The 25,880-nt window shown below is 38.0% G+C and overlaps 2 protein-coding genes across 6 annotated transcripts in view; one reads left to right on the forward strand and one right to left on the reverse strand.

Moving 5' to 3' along the window:
* The window catches only part of LRRN3 (leucine rich repeat neuronal 3), a 50,248-nt gene extending 34,918 nt beyond the window's left edge, over positions 1 to 15,330 (reverse strand). Inside the window, exon 1 of the mRNA XM_050936163.1 lies at positions 14,996 to 15,330. The gene's annotated coding sequence lies outside the window, so the exon portion shown is untranslated. The remainder of the gene's footprint in view (positions 1 to 14,995) is intronic.
* IMMP2L (inner mitochondrial membrane peptidase subunit 2) overlaps positions 1 to 25,880 on the forward strand; it is an 836,308-nt gene that overhangs the window by 471,666 nt on the left and 338,762 nt on the right. The window lies entirely within an intron of this gene.

Here is a 25,880-nt window from a genome sequence, read left to right on the forward strand (position 1 = left end):
GGTGTGGCCAGATGTGCACCATCCCATACTTGGTCCTGAGCCTAAAGAGTCTGTCTAGCCCTAAATAAATCCGAACTTCAGACCCAAGAACTGCTGATGTGATTTATTTAGCCAAAAGCATCAGCAGAAAGTGATTTTAGTACTCTGTGTATGATTGCTGGCAATATTAGTAGTAATGGCCCCTGACCTTTTAAATACTTCTGTGGAGGCTAAAGAAAGAAATGGTTGCTTATAACTATTCAGATTTGATTAAGCATTTATAGTCATCGTATGATGCAAAACAATGGCATTAGTAATTGAGAAGGAATGGATGTGCTTTTGAGAGAAAATGAAAAAGAAATATTTAGAAAAGTATTTTAAAGGCTGAATTAGGGCCTAAGCAGGGTATTCTTACTGAGGCAAAACTCTTGCTGATTGTCTTGGAAGATCTGTCTGAGTAAGGACTTGCCGGATCAGATTGTATAACAGGCACTCTTCACATGCGTTATAATTAACAGGGAACTATCAATATTTTTTGCAAACCAAATCTAAAATGTTTCCCTAGAGTGATTGCCAATCTGGCCGATTTTGTCAGAACAAATGTGCTGATGAGAAATATGCTATTGTTATTTATCACTATGATTTTTGTAAAACAAAGTTGTTGCTGCTTCTGAATCTTTTAGATGGCTTGTACTCACAATTACCTCTCACGGTGGACACAGTACCCTTATTTTAGTAATACTGACTACAGGCTTGCTTAATGTAGAAATATAAACAATCAGATATAATTATTGGGAAAATAATTAATTTCCTTCAAAATATTACCAAAATATTAGCATGAAAAACCCCCTCTCTATCCCCTACTCTCAAACTAGTTACTAATAGAAGACTACTTCAAGACTGTTCCCCCTAAAATTAGTGCAATGAGATATACCTTCAAATGGAAATGAAACTTGTCTTACAATATGAATACCATTATTGAGAATTCTGGAATTTAATGTTTGGGACTAATTTCTTCCCTGATTTACACTCCATATGGCTTCAGTGGGGTTACAAGTACTCTACAATGTAGGTAACTCTAACTGTATTGTTCATATCTTTTAAATAATCGTAGTAGAAGTATATACTGGATGAATTGCAATATTAGAGACGACTTCCATTGAGAAACCCAGTTGGCACTAAAAATAAGTCTATGTTGGCAAGATTCTTTAGCAGATGCACCCAACAAACAGCTCACTGCAGCCTTGGGTCATGTAAAGTGCAAAGCAGCTTCGATCTATTGACTGGATTAGTTAAAACACAAATGTAGGAACAGAAAACCACAGGCTGGCATGGAGATTAGACTTTAATATTAATATCAGTCCAACAGTATGGATTTATAATTATGCTAATGCCAAAATCTCAGTCATATGTGTAAAACAGAAGTTGATCCAGCCAAAAATTATTGGAACACACTGAACACATAGTAGAATGGGGAAGATTGTTACTAAAGGCAATGTCACATTCTGGGGAATGGTTGACCAGCCAGCAGTCAGACTGTTTCAGAAAATGGTCAGTGCCTGGTCTCTGAATAAAAACAGTACATTCATGTCCAGGCTTTCAAAAATGTCAGTGTAGAAAGGCATTCAGACAAGTTATTGTACAACATTGTGGGAGGTGGGGAAGAAGTTTACAGTGACAAGTTACCCCTCTCTGGAATGGGAAATACAAAAAATTCTCTTCTTGTGAACAAACAGGTGTTAATTTCATCACAAACATAGTAGCAGAAACCCAGAGCCACAGGGCTTAGGTGCCTAACTCCCACTTGAGGTGGCTGAGTCTAAAGTTTAGGCTTCACTGAGATTCTCAAAGCGCCACTTGGCTGCTGCCTAACCCTAGAGGTGGCTAAAACCCCGCAACAATTAAAGTTCCATTGTTAAAGTTCCAGAGGTACCCAAGTTTCTGCCTCTGGGCATGTGCACTGTTGCCTCAGTCTCTGTGCCCAGCCCTTATTTCACACTTAAGCTGCAACAGGATCGATCCTTAAGGCAGAGGTAACTAGTTGTATTCCTGACTATCTTGCCTGTGAGGCTTGAGCCAGTAGGTGTGCTAAGAGCATGCCTAGATCCATACAAAATGGCCAGTGGGAAGGGGAGGGAGGAAGGGAGAGAAGGGCGGAGGAAGAGGCAGACTCTGTAGCCGTCTCATTAGTGGCTTCACCTGGGATATGGGGGAACCCTGCTTCAATTCCATCTGCTGCCAGAAGAGAAGGGATTTGAACTTGAGTTTCTCTCCTCCCTGGTGGGAGCCCTTTTGCAATGCCCAAAATGCCTTTGTGGATTTGGGCTAAATTGTCTCTGTTCTCAGATTATTCAGTCCTGCCTCTTTGAATCTGAGACGTGAAGTATGTAGCAAGCCCCAAGGAGAAGGATCAGAAACACTGCTTTCACCTGTTCCAAGTATAAGATGTCTCCCACTGGATTCCTGCAGTGTTGGGATACCCAATCAGTCTGTGCTGCCTGACAGCTGAATCAGATTTTGGGGATGAAACAAATACTCTTTACTCACCCCATGCAAGGAAAGGACTTTAGCTTTGGGTTTCTGCTGTGTAGGATTTATGTACTCCATCGGAGGCATACTAGCCCATACATTATAGAACTACTATAATTCCAAGGCCTTTGCTTATGAAATGCTAAACTGACTTGATCTGATCCTTAATACTGGGATTCTCAGAAGATCCTCTGTCATTTTGGGTCATGTGGGTGCAATAAAGTATATTATCTATATATCAAAAACTTTGTTTTATGAGCAGTATTTCTGCAAACAAGACTGATTTTACAGGAGTTAACATTTTCCTCAATCATGAATATTGGTCAGTGGCATATTGCTGCTCCTGAAAGAAATACATTTCAGTACAGTGACAGGGTTGATGCCATCTATGAAATTTGGTCAGCCCTTTTGAAAGTTCGATTAGCCTCTGCAGAAGAGGTTAAAAATGGTGTCCAAGGTTTATTCTGCAGCTTGGACACTTATGATTTCCTAGCACTTTACAAGTAGTCTTATATCCTGACCCAATTATAAACATATCCCTGACATATTTGTGTTGAACATTTATATATTTTGTTTATATATAATATCTGTTGATTTTTTTTCTTAACTGTAATGTCATATGCCTTATTTAACATTATTGGGGTGAAATAATTACTAAGATTTTGTTGTTTGGAAAAACCAATAAAAAACAAATTATACCACAAATAAGATTCTTTGGGCCTGATCCATATCCCATGGAAGTCTGTGTAAAGTTTCCCATTGACTTCATTGGCCTATGGATCAGGCCAGAGAGCATCAGAGTAATGATGCAGAAGAGCTCTTAAAAACCAGGAACTGAAATATAAAGAATACTCCCCCAGTAACACTGTGATTTCTCCAATCAGTGCAATAGTAAAACAACTTTTATTTAGAAGCAGAGGGCCAAATCCTTGGTTAGTGGAAATTGGTATAGCTTCACTGAATTCAGTGGAGGATCTGGGCCAGAGCCCTAGAAGCACTTGAAAGTTTGGAAAACATATGGATAATTTTAAAGTTCAACTAGTAATTATTAAAAAGTACACCTATATTTATTACAATTCTTTGTATAAAATGGATTACTTATGAATGCTACTCATTAAGGCCAACATTTTCAAAACTGGATGCCATTATACTCCTAAATCCAAAAGTATATGCCTAAATAAAAGTGATCTAATTTTCAGAAGGAGTGAGCACCACAAATCCCACTGGAATCAGTTGAAACTTCAGATGCTCAGCACCTTTCAAATGCAAATCTCTTCTATTTAGATGCCTAAATATGAATTGAGGAACCTAAATTTAGACATCCAGGTCTGAAAACTTTGGCTTGTGGCAAATATATAATTTTAAGAAAATTACTGTAAAATAAAGTTATTCTATTTGTCAAGTTTTGCAGTAAAATCATGTTTTTACTGGTGCATAATGTAAGCCTTTTTATTCTTTCTAAAGCTTCTTACAACTGTTTTCAGGAGGCAATAGTAATACGAATCCAGTTGAGAAAAGATACCTGGTATTACATATGTGCACATTATGGATTTACGTAGGTGTCCAGTTTAGACTAGATGATGAAATCAGCGTGAAGTACAGAACCTAATGCTGTCTCAGAATAGGTGATAATAGACATGGTATCAGCAATGGCACAAAGATCAATGATAAGCAATCTGATGTTACTCTGATCGCCTCTGCAAATATTCTGTAAAAATATGTCCTAGAGTTTGCGTATGTTTTAGATATAATCTACTATTCAGTGTTTTTGTCACATTTACTAAGCATCTGAGCTCACTTCAGTCACCTTTACTCATGCTAGGTAGTGTCTTACTTGTGGAGTAAATTTAGAGTGACCAGACAGCAAGTGTGAAAAATTGGGACGGGAGTGGTGGGTAATAGGCACCTATATAAGATAAAGTCCCAAATATCAGGACTGTCCTTATAAAATCAGGACATCTGGTCACCCTAAGTAAATTACCACACAATGTAAGTAAAAGTAGCGGAATTTGGTCTTATGAGAATTGTGTTTTTATAGAGTTTGGGCCTGATGCTCACGTTACTAGTATCAGTTTTATACTAGTATAACTCCAGTGGAATTATGGCTGGCATATACAGGAGTGAATGATAGCAGAATTAAGTCCTTTGTGTAGTATTTGTTTTAGTATTGTAATAACATCTTTTTTACAGACCAAGGAGAATGGGTTTGTGATCTGATACACGAAGAGCTGAAGGGGTTTGTGCACTACTGCAACCTCTTCTTCCCCTCTCCAAAGGACATAAACTGTTACCAGAGAGGAGAAATCAGGCTGATGGGGAGATGAGTGGACCTGGTTCAGGCCAGGTTTGCCAAAAGATTCAGAGTCCTGATTCAACCTGTCTGGTAAACCTGAGTGTAGAGTAAATAGAGATGAAGTTTCATTGCTGACATTTGGCATAACCCCGCTTTCAGTATGCAGGGGAACCAAGTTTATAACTCTCATTACTACAAATGGAAGTATATGGGTAAATCCTTTGTATATTTTCTATACATTTCAAAATACTGCTGGAGCACAAAACTTTGTCTCATATTAGGGAACTGGCCACACAAATGGGATGTAAAAGTTGCTTTTCGCCTTTTGCAGTGAATTATTGTAGCTTTCAAAAACTGAAAAATCCATGACTGCTCCTCCCCTCCTCATCCAGATATTCTGTTGGCTGTGGAAATAATGAAGTGCTTCACTGAAATATGTTTAACTACAGTGCAGTGAAATATGCAATATAAAAGGAAAGGAAAGTGTGCTGTAATGCTAAAGTGTGAAAGCTGTACTGAGAGTGATAGTACAGTACTGGACTCATATATGCTCATTTTTGAAATATGGGTTTCATTGCTCATGAATTATTTTTTCAAGGCTAGATACATATTAAATATTTAGGAGGTTTGGTCTTCCTCACTGAGAATGTAATACTTTAGTAACAGTCAGATGTTCTATTGGCTGGCTTCCTGCACAACTGTTTCCCTCACACATGTGAAGTAAAATGCGCAACAGGCAACCCAAATTAATCAAACTCCAATTAACGAAAAACTGAAGGCTGGTTATGTTCCAGGATCTCTCAAAGCACGGCATTTGAAAAACCAGATGGTGGACTCTTCTCTGGATTCTGGGGATGGAGATCCTGAAGGCAGGCCTTTTAAAGCTGGCTGGCTTGACCCTCCCCCCATCTGAAATCCTGTTTATCTGAAGGCTTTGGATGTCTTCTAGACCTTCAGAGAAATAGGATTGCACTAAAATGTGTGAAATGACTAGGATTTTTTCAAACAATGAAAAAGGAGACCTCTTTGAGTTATTCTTTTGTGTCTGCTACCTTGCTGTATGAGTTCAAATGAAGCAACATGATGAGTTCTGCTTTCCTAGATGGAAACATGATAAAAACACCAACAGGTGAAAAGAAAAGACTCTTAATGCCCCACTCTTGCTTCTGTTGACATCATTCGGACCTCTGTCATTTATTACAATGGAAGTAGGATTGGGCCCAGTGGTGGCAATTCTTAGGACCATCTGTGAAAGGATTTTAAATTGCTCTGCTTGTTATAGACGTTTTAATGTTCATAGTTTCATTTTGTTGGTTTTTTAGCATAACATTCTCTTATAATTAGCTTTACACAGAACTCAGTTGAAATGTTGCTAAGGGGAAACAGAAACCAACACAATTAGCGAAAAACAAGTATGAATAAAAGAGAACAATTTCAGTTAAGGCTTCCCACAATGTTTTTTATCCAGCTCAGTTGTACTGGGATACTTGATCATAAACAAAAATCACCCGGAGTATATGAAATTGCCCACTTTAGAGACAACATGATAGAGGGCCATTTGTGCTGTAGTATCTGTTGCTAATGAGGAAGAATTACAAACATCACATGAGTTGTTAAGCAAAATTTCCTTGGCTTATACCTCTACTAGCACTGTTTTATTACTCCTTTTTCATTTCTTTCCATTTTGTGTGTTGTACATAATGTAATTTGTATTGTAGAAAGAAAAATGTACATGTTACAGAATGTGATCATCATATTTAAGGGTATGTTTCCAATAGGTGGAAGCCCAACTTCCTCACTGGTGGGGGCATGTTGTGTCTATACATTAGTGTCAGCTGCAAAGTGGATACAAATGCGACTTATTTGCTCTTCTTCCTACTGGATTTGAACTTGAACTTGCTATTGAATGGAAGAGATGGTGAGGAGTGACAAAAAGTTGGCCCACATTTTGCCTGGAAAAGATAGGACACATTCTGAAAATGTAACCCTTAAAATGAAATGCATGGTAAGGTGTGAAGATTAATATGTTATAGAAAAGTTGAAGAGAGTTCACACAGTGCCTTAATTGCCTTATTCACTTAGGATCAAATCCTGTTAGTGCCCAATGTTACAGTGTAGCTGCACAGAAGGGGCTGGGCTTAGGGAATTTGGTAGGGATCTCCAGGTCCAAGCATTCAGAGAATTGTTGGCAGTGCGTAACAAGAGTGAGGCGAGTGAGGCACTTGCCTTGGGTGTGTAAAGTAGAGGGGCGCAGCTCTACCGTTATCAGTGGCTCTTCGGTGGCAGCTCTACCACCACCACTTCTTCGGCGGCAATTCAGCCTCGGGTCCCTGAGTCCCTTTTGGAGGGAAGGACTTGCCGTTGAATTGCCGCCACCACTTCATTCATTCTTTGGTGGCAATTCTGCAGTGGGTCCTTCTCTCCGAGAGGGACTCAGGGACCTGCTGTTGAATTGCTGCCGAAGAGTGAATGAAGCGGCGGCAGCAATTCGGCGGCAGATTCTTCCCTCTGACAGCGACTCAGGGACCCACTGCTGAATTGCCGCCAAAGAGCCTGGAGCCGGCCCTTGCCTCAGGCGCAAAAATTCCTTGTTACGGCTCTGGTTGTTGGGTCTTTGGAAGGGAGAAAGTATGGCCAATGGATCTGTAATTACATGGATCTGCTAGCTATTGTCTCTGCCTCTAGACTGTGGGATCTGTGGGATTCTGTGACTTTGCTGACACTCTTAGGGGCAGGATCCTTTTTCCCATGAATATCTGCAGTGCACCGCCTTTACTTGGGCTCTATGGTAAGTACAAAATGATTCCATTATTGTAATACATGTGACAAGCAACTGAAGTGCCAGAAGCTGGTGTTCGTGTGTGTGTGTGTCTTCTGACATTTCAGATATATATGGTCATATATAAAAAAAATAGTGTCTGAATAAACTGCACCAAAGGAAGAGTCAGGAGGATACATAATCTGAGCAGTGTGTGCCAGGTGAATCTGCTTAGCCCTATATTTACAGTGGCGTCCTTTTTGTCTTTCCTCTCATCTCAGCATTGCCCCCATAAACTAGTATTACTATCATTCATCATTTTGCCTTTCTCAAGGCAGTGTGGTCTCTCCATACTGTATCAAGTAATAACCATGCTAGCAAATTCTATTAAAGAGAATTAGAGTGAATAATGAAATCACCTTATTGTGAATGTGTCATAAAAATAACTATTGTACAAGCTCAGCAGTTGTTTTTCAACTTAATATCTGGCCGTGTGGGAAAAATATACTCTAAAGGGCTTAGTCCAGTAAAAGTATCTGGGATAAACCTCAGCACCAGGCATAGAAAATTAGTCACATCGCTCCTATTTATTGTTAACTGGCATTAATGGGAGTTATGAATCTAATCTGACTCCCACAATGCTGGAAATAGAACTCTGCCTGTCTGCAATATTTTATTTTTCATATTTAGATATTTTTGTTTAGAGCTTTGCAAGAAAAATATATGAAAATGTGATCCATTTAATTGTTTTCTAAGCTTTAAAATTGGGAGTAGGGGGGAAACAATTTTAGGAGTCTGGCTATTTTCCATGTTGAATACCTAGAAGACCGCTGTTTTGTGAGGGTTATGGGAGCAGCTGGAGTTTGCTGTTTTGGATAGAGGGAAGGTTTCTGGGAGTCTGGGCCAAGTTGGGATTCTTGTCTAGAACAGGTCCTGATTGGTCCCTCTTCCTTCCTGACATGCTCCACTTCCCTGCACTGCCTGGTCCTGACCTCTCCACCAGGACAGAACCATAAAGGAGGAGAACGTTTGCATTGGGCCATCAGGCTAATGGTGAAGAGGATTCAGCACACTGCTGGCAATGTGTGGTATTAGGCCAGTGTCAGCACAGTGTCAGCACAGCTAAGGATAATGATGCCTACTCTGGAGGAAGCCCCTTTCAAGGGTTGATGGGAATGCCAGGGTAGGTAGAGAAGCACCTTATTTGGAAAAAAGGGAACAGGAATGGGACAAGGGAAAGGAAAATATATATAAAATCCTTTTAAATTTAGAACTAACCTTATACTTTTGCAAGGACTGAGAAAACTTATCTTTACGTTTTAAAAAAAATCTTATACAGGTGACAAATTTCACACTGATTTTAAGCACAATGCAAATTTACACGGCATATGAAGGAAGGGGAAACTCAGACCTAATGCACAATGCAATATTTTGTTCTATTCACAGTCAGGTTATGTCACTGCTGTGAAACCGAATTATAGGTCTTGATTTAGGAAAGCACTTAAGCCAGTGGTTTTCAAACTTTTGTATTGGTGACCCCTTTCACATAGCAAGCCTCTGAGTGTGAACCCACTTATAAATTAAAAACACATTTTTATATATTTAATACCATTATAAATGCTGGAGGAAAAGCGGGGTTTGGGGTAGAGGCTGACAGCTCATGACCCCCCATGTAATAACCTTGTGACCCCCTGAGGGGTCCCAACCCCCAGTTTGAGAACCCCTGACTTACGCACATGCATATGCTTAAGTCATGCTTACTCAGGAAAATGCTTGGGTGCTTTCCTGTATTATGGCCATAGTGATGAAGCTAACCAACCTTATTGTCATTTGCAATTTCCTCTAATTGTACAAAATCATGCTAACAGCTCACTAATTTGCTGAACTTGGTGTTAATAGCATCACATTCCCTGCATGAGGAGTTTCCCACAAGGAAATTCCTGTTTTCTTTTCAATGACACTGTCCACTCCCTTGAGGTTTTCAATCCTAAGAGGCTCAATAAAGTAAGTCCCAGTAGATGACTTTGCTGGAGTTTGTGTGTGTCTGTCTTTCTATCTCTTTCTATATATCTGTTATGGTGCATGTTGTTGTTAGTCTCTAATTTATTCAGCAAACCTTTGCAGAAATTGGCAGCCTCATAGATAAGAGAATTGTTTAAACAGTCATTTTTTTCTTAATGCGGGTAGCTGGATGTCCAGGGGATTCTTGATATAGTTGAATTTAGAGCTGATATTTCAACCTTTTTCTTGGAAGACTTCTTTAGAGACTTTCATGTTTTTCCTGGCAGAGGAGTAGTTATTCACATGAGAAGAAGCCTCCAGTAAAAGACTTCTGGGATAATGCTAATAAACAGTAGGCAATTTGAAAGATTTTTTTTTTTTGGTCAGCTTTTTTACCTCAGATTTGCAGACTTTACCTTCCACGATTGAAGTTTAAGCCACAAGGGAAATTGTTAAGTGTTTATTTTGTACTAATGTTGTGGAAAGCTATTTCTTAGCTTGATTTAAGTACAAGGGGGCAGATGCTCTTTTGGCATAACTCTGAAGTCACTGGAATTACACCACTAGAGAATTTGGCCCAAAGATTGTATTTAATTCCATAAATAATAACAAAAATAAATGTGAAGCCCACAGCACTTGGTTTTGGTCCAGTTTACTTTATGGCATAGCAGCTACAAAAAATGTGCTGTCTAAAAGACAATATGTTAATGGAGAAAAATGTTAGACCAAGAAGAAATGTCTCCATATTGCACTGTACCAACATTTCATTGTTTAACGTACAAATTGTGTGCTTTAACTTATATTTCCATTCAAAATTGGATCATTTGAATGTATTTATAAGTGAATTGCTTTCAAGGCAAACTGATAAGTAGAACTGGGAGTGGAAAGAATGAGAGAGATGCAAGAATAAGCCAGATTCCAAATGTTTCATAATTTAAGACTAAGCGTAAAGTTGAAGGAAAACCGGCCTGATAAATGTAATCATGTTTATCAAGTGACGCCTTTGAAAATGTTTTTGAATAATGGGAAAGGACAGCTCCTCCAACAGCCAGTAACTGGAGTCTCTGTTTTTTTCTTTGTTGTTCACTTTATACTGGATTTTAGGTGTTTTACTAATATAGTGCCACATTTTATGTGTATATGAATAAAATTTTATTATTATTTCACTTCTTGAATCTTTCAACATAGCTCTCAGCTAGTACAAACATATCTGGAGTATCTGGAGAGGTTAAAGTTAACAAGCCTTCTGAAAAAATTGCAGTTACTGTGCATTTCACTCTCACCATATTATTCTTCCTCAACAGTTAGGACCACAACTACTTTACCTAAAGCCTAAGATGGGAATGGCCCTGTTGAGATCCAGGAGGGATCCTCAACAGATACAAATCGATATTGCTGTATTCACTTTTCTGAATGTGTGCCATTTTATCCCATGGGAGGAAATGGCCCTATATTAGGGAGGCTGATATCAGTGATATCAAGTATGTCTATTACTTTCAAATTGTGTCTTTGTAACCTCACAGTTCATCTAGATCAGTGGTTCTCAACCTATTTATCATTGTGAGCTGCATATGCGGCCCACAATGTGTTATGTGGGCTGCAGGTTGAGAAGCACAGCACCCCTCCCAACCTCCCCACCACCACCTATGCTTAGTGCCCCTCCCTCCCCCTCCCATCTGGCCCAGAGACACCTCCACAGAGCTGGGCCAAGAGCAAAGCTCAACCTAAAACCTGGGGGTGCTGCAGCATCCCCACAAACCCCTTGTTTCCAGTGCCCCCACCACCAACCTGGCCAGAGCCTCACTCTACCGCACCCTGCCCTACTTCAGCTCTCACCAGCTCCCGGGATTGCAAATTTAGAATTTTTTTAGCACACAGATAGGCCGCAACTGTGTGCTAATTGGGCCACATGTGGGCCATGGGTTGAGAACCGCTGATCTAGACTGTGGATTTCTAAATAGTGTTTTTGATACCAAAATCATTGATGAATGCTCATTGTGACCTATTGTTGACTTACAATAATAGCATTCAGCTGTTTACAGACTGCTCACTTTAATAAATAAATAGCATGTACTGCATTTTCTAACTTACAATGAACAATATTGATTTCTTGCTAGTACTGATGCACCTAATGACCTTTAATGGCATCTGCTACACTGTTTCTTCTCATGTTCCAATGGCATTTCCACTCAGTAAAGTAATACATTTTAATTGCTTCCTGAAATATTTTCCCAGATATATGTATGTAACCACAGCCCTCTTATTAAAAGGAAATTTACAAGTTTTTTTTTTTTTTAAATAACAGTTTGCCTTGAGTGTATTATACAGGAAGAACTGTATAGGTATATTTGAAAAGGTGACCTTTTTTGAGAAATCTTTAATTTCAAAAATAAAAAAAAAAACAATTTTATGAGTGATTTATGTCAAATCAGTTTTCCATATCCCATTTTGTAGTTTGTCTTTAGTAATATTTTCAGAGTATAAGGTAGAAGAGTTTACAAAGTGTCTCTGATAATACTCTAGAGATATTAACTATGCCTTCTGATTTTTATGCTTTTCTTCACCTTAATATGTTATTGGGTGGAAGAGGGATACATGAGTTAGTGGAGTAACTGAACTATATTTCTGACACCTCATAACCTGCTAAAAATGTCTTAATACAATGCAAGAAATCAGATTATGTTTAATTGCCTTTACCTGGAGGCTTTTCTTATTGAAGCAAGATAGTGCTTATCTTACACCAGGCTGTTTGTTTTTTTACTGCTTATCTTATTCTATTACATGAGCTTCTACAAAAATTTAGCTATTGAATGAGCTCTTTAGCTGCCAACTAGTTAAACTGATAGAAGTTCTTTTTGACCAATAAAACAGAATTATGTTTGTTCCTGGAATCCGTATTAACATCATTAAGATTAGGGGTCAAATTCAGAGAAAGCAGATTCAACTGCATTAATTTGAATTACTCTGATTTACACAAAGTCTGAGTTTTGTCCTCCTGTGTCCCTTGTTAATCACAAGTGAGTTGCAGTATATTAATATTTTCATAAAGCTTCTTATGCTAAACCTATTAATAAGGATTATGCATGATATTTTTTTATATGCATTGCAAGTGGCAGCGTGTTACAGCTGGTCTGGTCTAATCTGGTAGAAAACAAAAATACCCACATGCTCCTAGGTACTCCAAACAGGAATTGTGATGTAATTCCCAAATCTACTGTCTCAAAGGGAGTACTTCGAGGGTTGCCATAACAATATCAGCCAGTCATTGTCTTTGATATTGTGATATTATACCAGGGGGCTTTAGGGAGTATTAACCATAATATAAAGTCACCATATAGTATGGCTGGGTTAATGGGTAAGAAGTCTTAGTTGTTTATCAGGACATCTATGTCTCCTTTGTATTCATGAGTAATTGGAATGAATGCATGTTTCAAAAGCTGGAAGATCTTTGTAAATAGTGTAACAGTATGTGAAATAGTATATGTGTCAAAAAAGAACAGTGGATTTTAGGTTTAAAGTTATCAAGGTTAACTTTTAATGGTATTGATTATGTAAAATATGAGTGAAAGTAAAGATTCAGAACTCTGGATTGTGACATATAATGCAGAAAAAGTTTTCATGCAAGTGGTACTCTGCATATAACAAGAAGAAAAAATATAAGTTTCAATGCAGTGCCACATATTGTACCAATATAAACCAGAGGGTTGCAGTTCTCCTTTAAACAACTAAAAACCATAAAAAACAAAAACAAAAAAAACCTCCATCCATGATGACTGAAAAGGTAGATTTAAGTAATAAAAGCAGAAGTTATATTTCACACTGTATGATAAACCTGTATGTTTTAAACAGACTTTCATTCATAAAGCAAATTTGCCAATAACGGGAGCTATGCTTCAGTACCTTTCATTTTGCACTCTGAAAAGAAACCTCTTATTAAGCTTGTTTATTTTCCAGAGGGAAAATAAAATGCTGTGGCATATTGTCAGAGCTGCTTTTCTGTCATCATTTACAAAGGTCATCTGAATTAACTGACATCTTCCCATACATATTGTTACATATTCCCATACCCCTTTTCTGATGTATTTATGAGGTGACAGGTATGCAGCACTTGACTGTCTTTTCATGTTTGTCTTCACTGTAATTTGAGAAACAAACAATAACTCTGAAGTTGCAATTGTACAAGCAAATAATTACCTTGCTACAGAGGAGCAGATTCCTGTTGGTGTTTTTGTAGGGTGAACAGGGGTGAACTGCTTTAACACCCATGTGTTATTCCATAAAACAGAAAAGCTATGTAGAAAGCTTTGGAAGCACACATTAGACAGCCAACCTCCCCTTTGCATTGATACGAAGTAAAATCTCTTAACCTAGCTTTCACTGCTGCCTAAGTCACCGGTCCGTGTATGCTGATGGACTTTATTGAACATGTTTTCATCTTAAGGGAGTTATACTATTATACTAAAGCCTTTGCTTATATTGGGTGAAAGGTATGACACACAAGTACACATACTAAGCAACATTAAAGCAAGCATGATATTTCATATTGATTATATGGAGAATTTTTAGCTCTTATTCCCCCCTCTGTTCCTCTCTTTGCCCACTCCCCCCGCCCCCCGAAAAAAAAACAACAAAACCCATGTCAGGCTCTTCTCATTCTGCTCAGCAACACTGGGCAAAAACTAGACATATGAAAACAAAGACATTTTCTTACAAATAAACTGAAAAACCTTCCTGTAGAAAAACAGGCTAGGGGAAATATAGCAATTGATTTGAACAACAGTCTTCTCAAATGAAAAATGTACTTTAGAGCCATCCTGCTGTGGTCTTATTAATTACCAAAGATTAGAACTCTTTTGCTTAATGTTATCCTTTTTACCTAGCATGTGTCAGTTCCAGCTACAGTAGCAATCAGAGCTTCACACTGTCCCTTCTGACTGTTAAAGGGATTTTTTTTAGGGGAAGTCATTTGCCACAATCTCTAAGATGTAGCCTGGCAGAAATTCAATAACTGTTTGTGATATGCTCATTCAGCTTCGGTGCTCAGTGGCTTTAGGTCTTGACATACAATGGCATTTGCCTTAATCCAACCATTGGAGAGAGAGAGGAAAAATAGCTGTCCTGTATCTTGTTTTATTGGTTTCAAAACATGGAGAAACTGTTTAATTTGATTTTGCATTGCAAAGACTGGGGGAAATGTTCTTTTTTTAAAAAACCCTTTGATTTTTTTCAAGCTAGCAAATGCACACATCTAAGAGACCTGCAAACACATTTAGATTATCCATGGGCCAAAAGCTGGTTGTATTTGTAGTCTGAATGTAAAGTTAAATTTGGAAAGAGTCTAATAGAATAAGTTGAAGGAAACAAGAAAGGGGGGATTGTGTAAATGAAAATATAAACAATAGAACATGTCATATTATATATATAAAAAAACTTACCCTGGAAGAGTAGTTTCAGTGCTGGAGGACTTCTGCATCTGTATATTTGGATTCCTTAGTGCAAGTAACCACATATTTTTGTTAATGCCAGGGTCTGAAGAGTTGCACGTATATATAGTATATGATACATTTATCTATAGATATCCTACAGACTGAGAGAATCTCTGTGCTGCCAGCTGAGATCCCTTACGTTTGTCAGAGCTCTGTTGCTGGCTGACTGAGGTTCACAATCCAGTGAAGAGAAAAATGCCTGCTAGCTCTCCTTATTTCTCCTTGTTTCCATGGTGGTTAGAGCTGCATCGTTCACCCGATCAGTTGTCACACTGACATGGTGCTGCCTGTTCAGCGATCATTAATAACTGAACATCCTCCACTCCCCAGAGAGGAGCCAATAGCTTCAGAGTGCCAAGATGTAGCACTCGCAGCTGCTCCAGTCTGGTTGGCTGAAAAATCCTGTCTGTTATATGACATTGCTGCTTAGGGTATGAATAAAGGGAACAAGTCTTTATATGTTTCTGGGTATCTCTTCTGATTCGGGGAGGGTATGGAGCATTGCTTTCTTATTTTTGTGAGACAAAGTAGGATATTTAAATTAATCTTTCAGAGCTAGAAGGAGGGTATCTATGCTCAAAGCAACTGATAGAGATCACTAAACTTTAACCAGATTGCTTTAGTTCAAAAGACACCACATACAGATTGAAGTCATTTTGTAAAGCATTTTCTTTTTCCTGTATCTTTTGCTATATTTTTAAATTTTGGACAGTATAGATGATTTACCAATCTCTTTCTTTCCCCCTTTTTTACAGATAGAATATTAAATAAGCTTTTTATTTGCTTTGATTGGCTAAAAATCAATTTTACAAGTGTAAAATGTAGTATTAATAAAATGAAGAACAGATTAGTTTTTTTTAAAAATCATTTTTTCCCCTTCCTGTCCAGTTCATTGGTTATTGTCTGGCCATTTAGTAAAGTGAAGCAATTGACTGCACAGAATTTTCTTTTTTTCCTTCTTATAATATTTTCTTTAGTACTTTGGGGACTATTGCAGAGGCACAGGCACTGTGTTTGTCCTTAACTCTGTAAATAAAAGACAGGCAAACTATAGTATATGTCTGTGCAGGCTTCTGAGGTTACAGGACAGTTCAGAAAAGGTTTGTTTTCTGAAAATTTATTACCACTTCACTTTCCAAACAACAACAATTAGGCAGACCTTGTTTAGAAAAAAACTTCTAATTGTAAATATCCTATCATGTAAAGAAATGGCTTTGTAACGGGGGACAAAGAATAGTGGACTATAAAGACCTGTTTATCAACAGGTCAAAACTAGAAAGGATTTGTCTTGCATATATTTCCTACTATAACCCTGACTGATACAGACCACCCTCTAGTGGAATAAAATGAAATGTGGTTTTCATTTCATTTTCTTCAGTTTTGTTTGAAGAAAGATTGACAGTCATGTCTAATTGCATGAGGGATCAATATCTGTTTCCTAAATGAAACAGCAACAAAATGCCACAGTACTATTAAAATAATAGTTATTGTTTTGTGAGCACAAAGTACCACATTGAATCTTAGATTATAGGCTTCATTAATTCCCCGAGGAATTGGTTTTATGCTTTATAAAGTTGCTTATTTTATAACGTGTGATTTAAAAATACTGCTAAATACTTGGAATAAAAGTCATTTTGGAGTAACATGTTAAGAGCAAATAGGTGCAAAACCCATACAATTCTTGCTGATACTTACATTAGTAGTAGCTATAATGAAACACACATCTTGATTTTTCAAAAATATGTTAATGGTGAATTTATTCTTAATGATGAGAACATCTTTTACATGTTGTTTAAAGGTATGTGCAGATCTCTCCTTATTTTTATATATATGCACATGTGCGCACACAATTTCAATGAATCATTCAAGAATACTAAGAGCTGTACACTTCAGTTTTCTAAGTAACATATAGTGTGTGAGAAGCATGCAAAAATGATGCAATGAAATTCAGATTATTTTTTTTACTACACAAGTCCTTCATTTTGGTTGATTGATATGGACTATATAATTGGAGGGCTAAATAATTAAATCAGTTAGCATGCACTTGCATAAGGAAAGTATGTTTTGATATGTAATTAAAATATCTCCTTGATTGACATGTATATGAAACTACAATTTAACTGATATTTATATAAGAATATACTTTAATTATATCAAAGAAGAGAAATACTTTAATTTTCATTTCCGTTAATACCAAAGATTTTTTTAAAGATGTTTTCAAAATGCTTGCAACATAAAATACTTTTTATAACTGATACAATTATGATGATTAAGGTTCATTAGAAGCTCTTTTCCTGCTGATTTCACCAACATGTCTGGTAGTTTTAAAATAGCAACATAATTTATTTCACCAGATTTATATATAGTTTATTAGCTTTCACTCTGCATTTTTTTTCATCAGACTGTGAGGTGAGGGGCAGAGTGAGGGAGAAAATAAGGTGTGCATACACTAAAATGGAGTTTGTTTTCAGTGGGTTTTTTCATACTAGGTGAGTGAGACATCAGAACAAACCCAATAATTATTGGTTGAAATGGAGAGGTACTTTGATGCAGTAGAGGAAGGGTAATCAACCTGGGAGTTGTGACCACTCTTCTCTATAGTGAGGGAGGGAGGCTGAATTATTTTTTTCCTGTTGTAACATATGGTCATAGTATGGAAAAGATTGAGAATCACTTTACTGGACTATTAATGTGTTGTATGTTTACAGTTGTTAAGAGAGTTGATGGTGACAGAAGTTTTATTACTGCTATGATTTGGAAATTAGCTCTCTGAATGCACACAGAACTATGTTGACGAGATAAGCAGAAGTGCTTAGAAAGCTTAATGAAAATTACATACTAAAAAAAGATGTTAAAAGAATTTTTTTTAGGTTGCAACGTCAAACACTCAAAAGTTAGGAAATGCCAGATTTAAGGTTGCATGCAACCTTGATTCTGCTTCCTTTTGCATCCACAGTGAACTGCATGAGAGAGCGGTTCTGTGGAAAACATAGTTTGTGATTGTGTAAGTAATGCTAAATAATGCATACACACAAGGGGGCTGAACTGAGTTTGCATTGGCAACTGTAAATCTGACATTTCCTAACTTTTGAGTGCTTTTGCAATCTAAGCAACATTCTCTTAATGTAGGTTATGTATGTAATTTTCTAGGTGTTAGGTTGTTTAAAGGGAAAAGATAGAAATAAATTCTGTTTTTTACAACTGTATGCATCGCCAGCAGGGTATGAAACCTGAATCATCAGTACAGCTTGATCTACAGAACTAACTGTAGCTGACCACAGGAGAAGCCTGTTATCTTTGGTGGGGAAGAGGGAAATGGGCCACTGGGGCTATGTGCTGAGTCTGGTTGAGGAAACTGTGCCCATCTCTCTCTGTCTCCATCCTCTCCCAAGAGTTGAGGGAGCTCCTATCATAGGGGTGTCCCAGATGGGAGGGTGGCCACTGGGGCCAAGTACTGTATTCAGGGAGGGTTGTGGTGGTGAATAATGGCAGCTTTGCCTGGCTCACTCCTCAACCTTTCTCTGTAATTGATCCAGCAGCTCACAGGAGTTTCCAGTACAGCATGTGTGCTGCTGTTTGCATCCTTAGAATGTCAGTGTTCACATATTACTGTGGCACTTGGGCAAAATTTTCCTGAGGACCATGAACAAGGGAAGGGGATTGGTGATTTTTAATAGTTTATATTTCAGCCAAACATGAACAGATTTTTAAGTGTGGGGGGGAGGCATGTTTCTAGCCCCAGAGCTTTTTCTGAATTTCAAAGTGTTGCTGGTATTAGAGCTTCTAAAAATGCTTGCAAGAATCTTTTATATGAAAAGAGTTAGGCATCCTAAATATGGGTGTTGCCACCAACTCCTCCTTTGGCAAGTACTGAGGGTTACTAATACTAAAAGGATGGCGATTAAGCAGAAAGACACAAGAAAAGTAGTCCACAGTCCTGTAAAAGGGATCCCTATGGACTTAGCCTTACATCCACATAAAGACTCATTAACTTCAGCGGGACTGAATATGGGTGTAAGAGCCCTCCCAAATATATGTCTTTGCAAGATCAGGGCCTTAGTGAGCAGAACAATAAAGGCCAATTTCTTATATGTTTAAATTTCATATAAGCTATGTTTAAAATCTGAAGGTGACTTAAGCGAGGTTGAATACGGACTTAGTTAATAATCTGTTGCTTAACTTGATAACCGTGGGAGTTTTGCATGTTTCCAGGTGTGCCCAAGTTCTTAATTAAATGGCAACTGTGCTTCATGTGTTGGAATTCAAAATAAACTCCTGGGTTATGCCAGAACTGCAGTCAACAGAGCGCAGGGAGGGCAAGTTGTCTGCAAGATTGACATGAAGGCATCTGTCTGAATGTGTTCTGCACTGGAACTGGTCTGGTTCCTGGTGCAGCTTGGAAAAATGTCAGAACTACTTTAATTTATGGCCAACTGCCCCTGGCCCTAAGTGTGGATTCCAACAACCAGGGACAACCATATTCCTTTGCCTCAGAACGTGTCCCTTCACTGGGGGCTGAGAGGGAGTGGAATCGAGACTGCACTGCTTCTCTGTGTCACCTGGGAATTCCCTTATTGAGGGGGAATCCTGAGGAAGCTACAGTGGTGCAAAGCAGCCAGAACATAGAGAAACTTAAGAACCAGAGGTTCATATGTTTTCAAGCACAGTGTACTCCTTATTTCACTTTAAAACTGATTTTGCCTCAGCTGTGTTTGACATTAGATCTTTATGTGAAGACAGAGAGATCTCCTCAGCCACTTCAGAGGGATATGACTGAGATGTTTGACTCATCATATATTAATAATATTAATGAATGTATGATTTATAAGAACTGGACAATACAGGATTTTAGTTCTCTCGAGACAAAGACAGTTCAGTTGAAAATGAAACACAAGAATGCGTTTTCCTCAAGACAAAATTATTGGATTTGGAATAGGACCCATCCAGAATGTAAAGGTTCTCTCAACAGCCTCAGTCAAACTGTATTAGGTTCAATAGAACAAGGGCAGCAAATTCTCTTCCATCTCCAAAATTGACTTTTCTTACACACTTTTCATCAATTTGCCTGTCAGTCTGACAAAGTATATAATAGTGATTATAGAATATAGTGATTATAATAGTGATTATAGAGCTGAAATGTACTAGACATAGAGACCATTTCCAGGTTTCTCCTCCATTCTCCTCTATTCAAAATTCTTAGAGGCAGATTGTCAGGTAGCATAAATTATCACATGCTCCATCCTTCTGAAAAAGGCATATCTCCATTGTCCCATTCATCCCTCTCATTATTATTCATCATAGATAGGCCATATCAATTTGTGGCTGTGCCATTTTGCCTATTATCTATCCTTGGGATATTCAGAAGTTGATGATCAACCCTCCACCTTCAGTTTTTGTACACTTCAAACCGCAGTGCTGCATATCTTTCATGCTCATGAGCTGTGTCAGAGCAGTAAAAGTGGAGAGAAGGTCTGATCAAGGAAAGGAGAAAGCCTCCATCTTCTTGGCCATTTGGTGCCTGTGTTGGGAGCAGGAAGTTGAAATGTTTCTGTTGATCTAAGTCACAAATAATACTTCAGAGAGAAACCACTGTTCCCCAGAGAACAGTTCTCAGTGGCTCAGCCAGTATGTTTGACAGTTCAACGACTCTTTAATGTTTGAGGATGTGATGACAGGTTTAGAGGCCTTTAAAAAAGACAGGAACCTCAAGTCTTTGAGATTCAGCCTGATGCTCTTGTGGGACATCCTTGGGGATTCAGGTGAAAACACCAAAAGGATAAAACCTGCAGCACCCAGAAAAGAAGGTGGAGTCTTTTTGTCAAGAATTTCTCTGCAGGGTTAATTACAACCCACAGTGGCATTTTGAGGTATGCTGTGATGTGAACTATGGCTTGAGAAGGGATTAGGAAGTTTTTCTTCAGGTTCATTATAAAACTAGACTCTTTGAGGACTTACGCCATTTGAGGAGTTGGCATTTATCAGAAAGTCATCCAAGTGATGGTAACTTGTATCTTCCCATTGCTTTTCCTACACCATTAATGAGGTTAATTAATCTGACGATGTAAAGTTATTTTAGTTGAATAACCTCAGAAGTAAGGGTGGGTCACCAGAAGAACCGACTCAAATTTAATTGCCTAAATGATAGTTTGGTTAAGGAGAAACCAGAGGGACCTCAATTCTCCTCCTCTCATCCCCCTGAAGTTCACTTATGCAAGACACAAAGTTGAATGATATTTTGAAAAATTCACCTATGTCTTTTCTAAGTTTTAGCATCTACACATTCAGTTTTGATATGCTCTCGAATGCAGTGTACACCAGCTTTGAAGGAGGAGATTAATGGAACCAGCAGAAACCCATCAAGGGAATCTGCTACAGATCTTTTACTGATGTAAGGGAGAGGAATGAGAGTGTGCACTGAGTTCTGGATGAAATAGGAGAAGATGCTTTTCTGGGTGTAGTTGTGAGGGTTCACATCTTTTCCAGACTTTAGCAATGTAGTTTAATGTCCGAATACATCAGGAATGCAAACAGGTGACATACTAGGTATTCTCACCTCAATAATAAACAAAGGGTGTACACTTATTTTTTTCTTGGTAGGTAATCCAGGAATGTAGATGTCATTTAACTCTGTCACAGTCTTTTCTTTGGAGCATTGATTAGTTTTTATGGGACATTTCTCCCCACAATATTAAGCTTATTTGTTATATGTACCTGTCTGCGTTGGTTGTCACTCTTAAGGACAGAATTTCAGATGTGATTTTCCTAGATTTTTTGGCTAAAATCAGATTAGTGCCATTTTATCGTAGTATTCTGGCTGCAATGTTATGTAGTGATGGGACTGAGGACTGAAGATAATAGTGTTTCTAGATTATTTACAATTTGCAGCTGTCTTTATGGGAGCTATATTGCTGCCTTGGAAACCTGTATAAACAGGACCACATTCTAGATACTGTAGAGATGATATCCTTATGATTTTATTTACTTCTGAGCTCAAAAAAAGTAAAATAATGATTTTTCCCTTATCAATAGCATAAACTCAAACTTACTTCATGGATAATTGTTATGGCATGGACTAGGAACAACAAGAAACAGGCAGGATATGTGCAGCACATGTTGAGAGTATGGTTAGCTCAGAATACTAGTTTAAATCAAATACAGTTTAATATATACATGTAATAAATGTTGAAATGAATTGACTAGTAATTATGGTATATAATTTTGGGTTTTCAATCCACAGATCTAGAAATTACATTTGTATTTAATTAGCAATGCAATAAATATTTCTCCACTTGCTATAATTTTGCCATCACAGGTTTTAGGGATTCTCACAAGCTGCATGATGTTTTTAGTGAGCCTATCTGTGCACTAATAAACTGGGTGGGGGAGGGACTTACTGGGAAAGGGCTATTTCCAAGGCTTTCACATAGTTCCCATTACTAAGGAAACCACTTATTTTGTCCGTACATGCTTTGAATAGATCTCTCATTTGAAGTCTGGTGCTCAAACCACGAGGATTGCATTATGGCACTGAGAAAGAAATGCGGGAAACAAAAGAGGCTTAAAATACCACAACTTTAACAAATTCAATCTAACAATATTGTGCAAGAGGTAGTGCGTGTGTGTGTGTGTGTGTGTGTACACAATATTTCACAGATCCTTTAAAAATCAGAAGGCTTTTCCTGACCATGTGTTAGTAAACAAAATAGGTAAAGCAGATTTTCTGACCTATACTCCTTTTCTCCCTTGTTATGACACTGTTGAGAAATTCAGCATGCAACTTTTGTCGCACCAAAGATAAACCATGAATGCTTTGGAGTATGACTGCACTCCAGCTGGTATCATGTCTTCCAGTAAAGCGGACAGACGCATGCTGTGAACTTGCATGCAAAAAAATAGCAGTGTGGATGGTTGCAGCACAGATGGCAGCCTAGACTAGCTACCCAGGAACAAGCCTGTCCAACTCCCTGGATCCTTACTCAGGTAGTTAGCTGTGCTGTCACCTGTCCTGCAAAGTCCACACTACTATGTTTAATGATCTAGCTAGAGCAGCGCTGGTGCACGTCTGTCTACCTGGGTTGGGAGGCAAGCTGCCAGCTGAAGTGTAGACATACTCTTACTCTCTGAAACAAAATGTGATACTATTTTGAAATAAAAGAAAGTACTGCTGTAATAACAAGGGCAAAATTGTGGTGATAATGCTGTCTATGGATTCCACAGTTGATCAAACTTTCTCTTGGAAATGAATGTCTGTATGATTTTGTCAACAGTGCTCAATCCATTGTTAAGGGTAACTGCAAATATACACATAAATACATTTACATTTTGTAAGGGTAAGCCAAGCTTCCAGCTGCCCAAAATGTTCATCCAGGTCACAGAAATGTTGGCCAACAACTCTGAATCAAACCCCATCTTAAAATTGAATTCAAATGTCCCCCTATTATTAACTGCATAGTGCTCAGTTAATATACTCAAATGTAGGTATTTGAATCTGAAGGCATTGACTGTTAAGACATGTTCTGCTATGTACACTCAAAGATCATGAGTGTTCATGAACTAAAGTAGGAAGCATGATTTCAGAGTGGTAGCCATGTTAGTCTGTATCAGCAAAAAGGATGAGGAGTACTTGTGGCACCTTAGAGACTAACACATTTATTTAAGCATAAGCTTTCGTGGGCTAAAACCCACTTCATCAGATGCTCACGAAAGATTATGCTTAAATAAATGTGTTAGTCTCTTAAGGTGCCACAAATACTCCTTGTTCTTTTAGCAGGAAGCATGTAATCAAAGAATGTTGCAAACAGGTTTACTTCCTGCTTTCCCCCTTCCCTACTTGAGGTGAATAATGGGGAAATGTTAGCAAGTTCTTATTCAACTTTTCCAAAGTCAGTGCCTGAATTAGCTTAGCAAACATTGCATAAGACTGAAAACATAGACAGAAAAATATATCACATTACTTAAATCCTTCAGTATTGTCCTTGGACTTCTACATGACTCGATGGAATCATATAACATCAAAGATGGTGCTAGGTTTGTCTATAGACAGCTGATATCCTCTGAAAATACAAACATGCTCTGCTAATGCTATTTTTTTTTCTGATGTAGGTGGTGACTGTTCAATTCATTTTGAAATGAGGAGCCTAAAGCTGCCAGCTGTTTGTGGGGTCTAATGTGTCCACAGAGTGTTTACTCTAAGCCTATATTTAGTAGTTCAGGTGACTTTGTTGCTGACAAGATACTTGTTCTGAAGCTAGTATATATGGAGTAGCTGGCTTTTCTTTTCCCACAATTAATAAGCAAATGGTCCCATATAGATTTTCTTTTAACTCCCTAACTTGTGGAAGAGAGGAAGAATGACAGCTGTGGTGAAGATAAAATGTCCTTTGCCTGACTCAGTTGAATGCTTCTGGGTGATATAGAGTAGATGACTTTAAATGACACAGCTGTATTGTGTTTGCTAAGAAATATCAATTTTTAATATTCTAGAGCGTATTTGTTGTTTTACTCCTAGACTGGTTATGTTTGTTTTCTGTTTTCTTGTTGTGGGGATTCACAACGTCTCATGGGACATTAAAAACACTGATATTTATTATTGTTATATTTCTGCTTGCAGCAAGAAACAAGATACTCCTCAGGATACTCCTATTCTATAGCCACTACAGAAGCACAACAATGGCGCTGCAGCGTGCTGCTGTAACGTGGACACTTCCTACATTGATGGAGGGGATTTTTCCATTGAAGGAGGTTATCCGCCACTTAGAGAGGAGATAACTTGGTTGATGGAAGAATCCTTCTGTCAATCTAGGAGTGTCTGCATGAAGAATTAAGGTTTACCTAACTCAGGTCGGAAAATTATTCACACCAATGAGTGATATAGCCAGGTCAATCTGATTTTTTTAAGTGTAGACCAGGCCTGAGTGTATGGTAACATTGGTCATTGCCATTACAAGCTAATTCTTGCATTTCCAAGTTAATGCATAGGGATTTAGTCCATGACTTCCATCAGTATTGTGGCAAAGGAGTTGAAACTAATAACTTAAACTATCTGAGATGGCAACCTTTGAAAAGATTAACAGCCACTTTAGATACAGCTAGCACAGTATTATTTGGTGATAGGTGCTGTGAACTTGAAAGTCTGTTAACAGTAGATAGCTGAGCCCTTGAGTTTAGAAGGGAGGTTTCTTGGTAACTTATAAAGAGAGACAGCCTATCTGGAGAGCAGATAAATATGGTTAAATTGTGACTGGCCACCTAAGTTTGGAGTGAAGGATTTTTTTGAGGTGTAAGGGGGGCCAGGACAGGGGTGTGCCTCAGTGGTGGTAAAATGTTTTTCAGGAATAGCAAAATAATGCTAAGGCCAATCTTACTGCTCACACTATATTCTTGTGATGTCCCAGTTAACTGGTGGAGGAAGTTATTACTTGTCATCCTACCTGCCTACTATTGTTATTTTTTTTTCTTCATCAGTTCCAGTGGGTCTATGTTTCATGATTCTGAAGTGTTGATGATACCAACTATCTAAATGCCCTATGTCTGTATAAGTTTTGAACTGTTCAATGCCTTGAATAAATTATGATTCTACAAAGTGTTCAATAAGTACTCCAAAATGTTGTTGTCATTACTTTATAAATTATATGGAGAACCTCAGTATATTTACTTACTTATTTTCCATTCTTATTTTCATGTTTAAAAAATGCTCTGTAGAAGGCTTCTGTTAAACTGACTTCAAAATTTTATGATCTTGGCTAAGGCAAGGCACAAGTGTTATCCATTATTCTTAATAGTTTTTATTGCTTTTCCAAGCCCTCCTTAGTAACACATTTTTTTTTCAATGCTG

This window comes from Gopherus flavomarginatus, chromosome 1 (genome assembly GCF_025201925.1).
Source record: "Gopherus flavomarginatus isolate rGopFla2 chromosome 1, rGopFla2.mat.asm, whole genome shotgun sequence".
NCBI classification, from domain to species: Eukaryota; Metazoa; Chordata; order Testudines; family Testudinidae; genus Gopherus; species Gopherus flavomarginatus.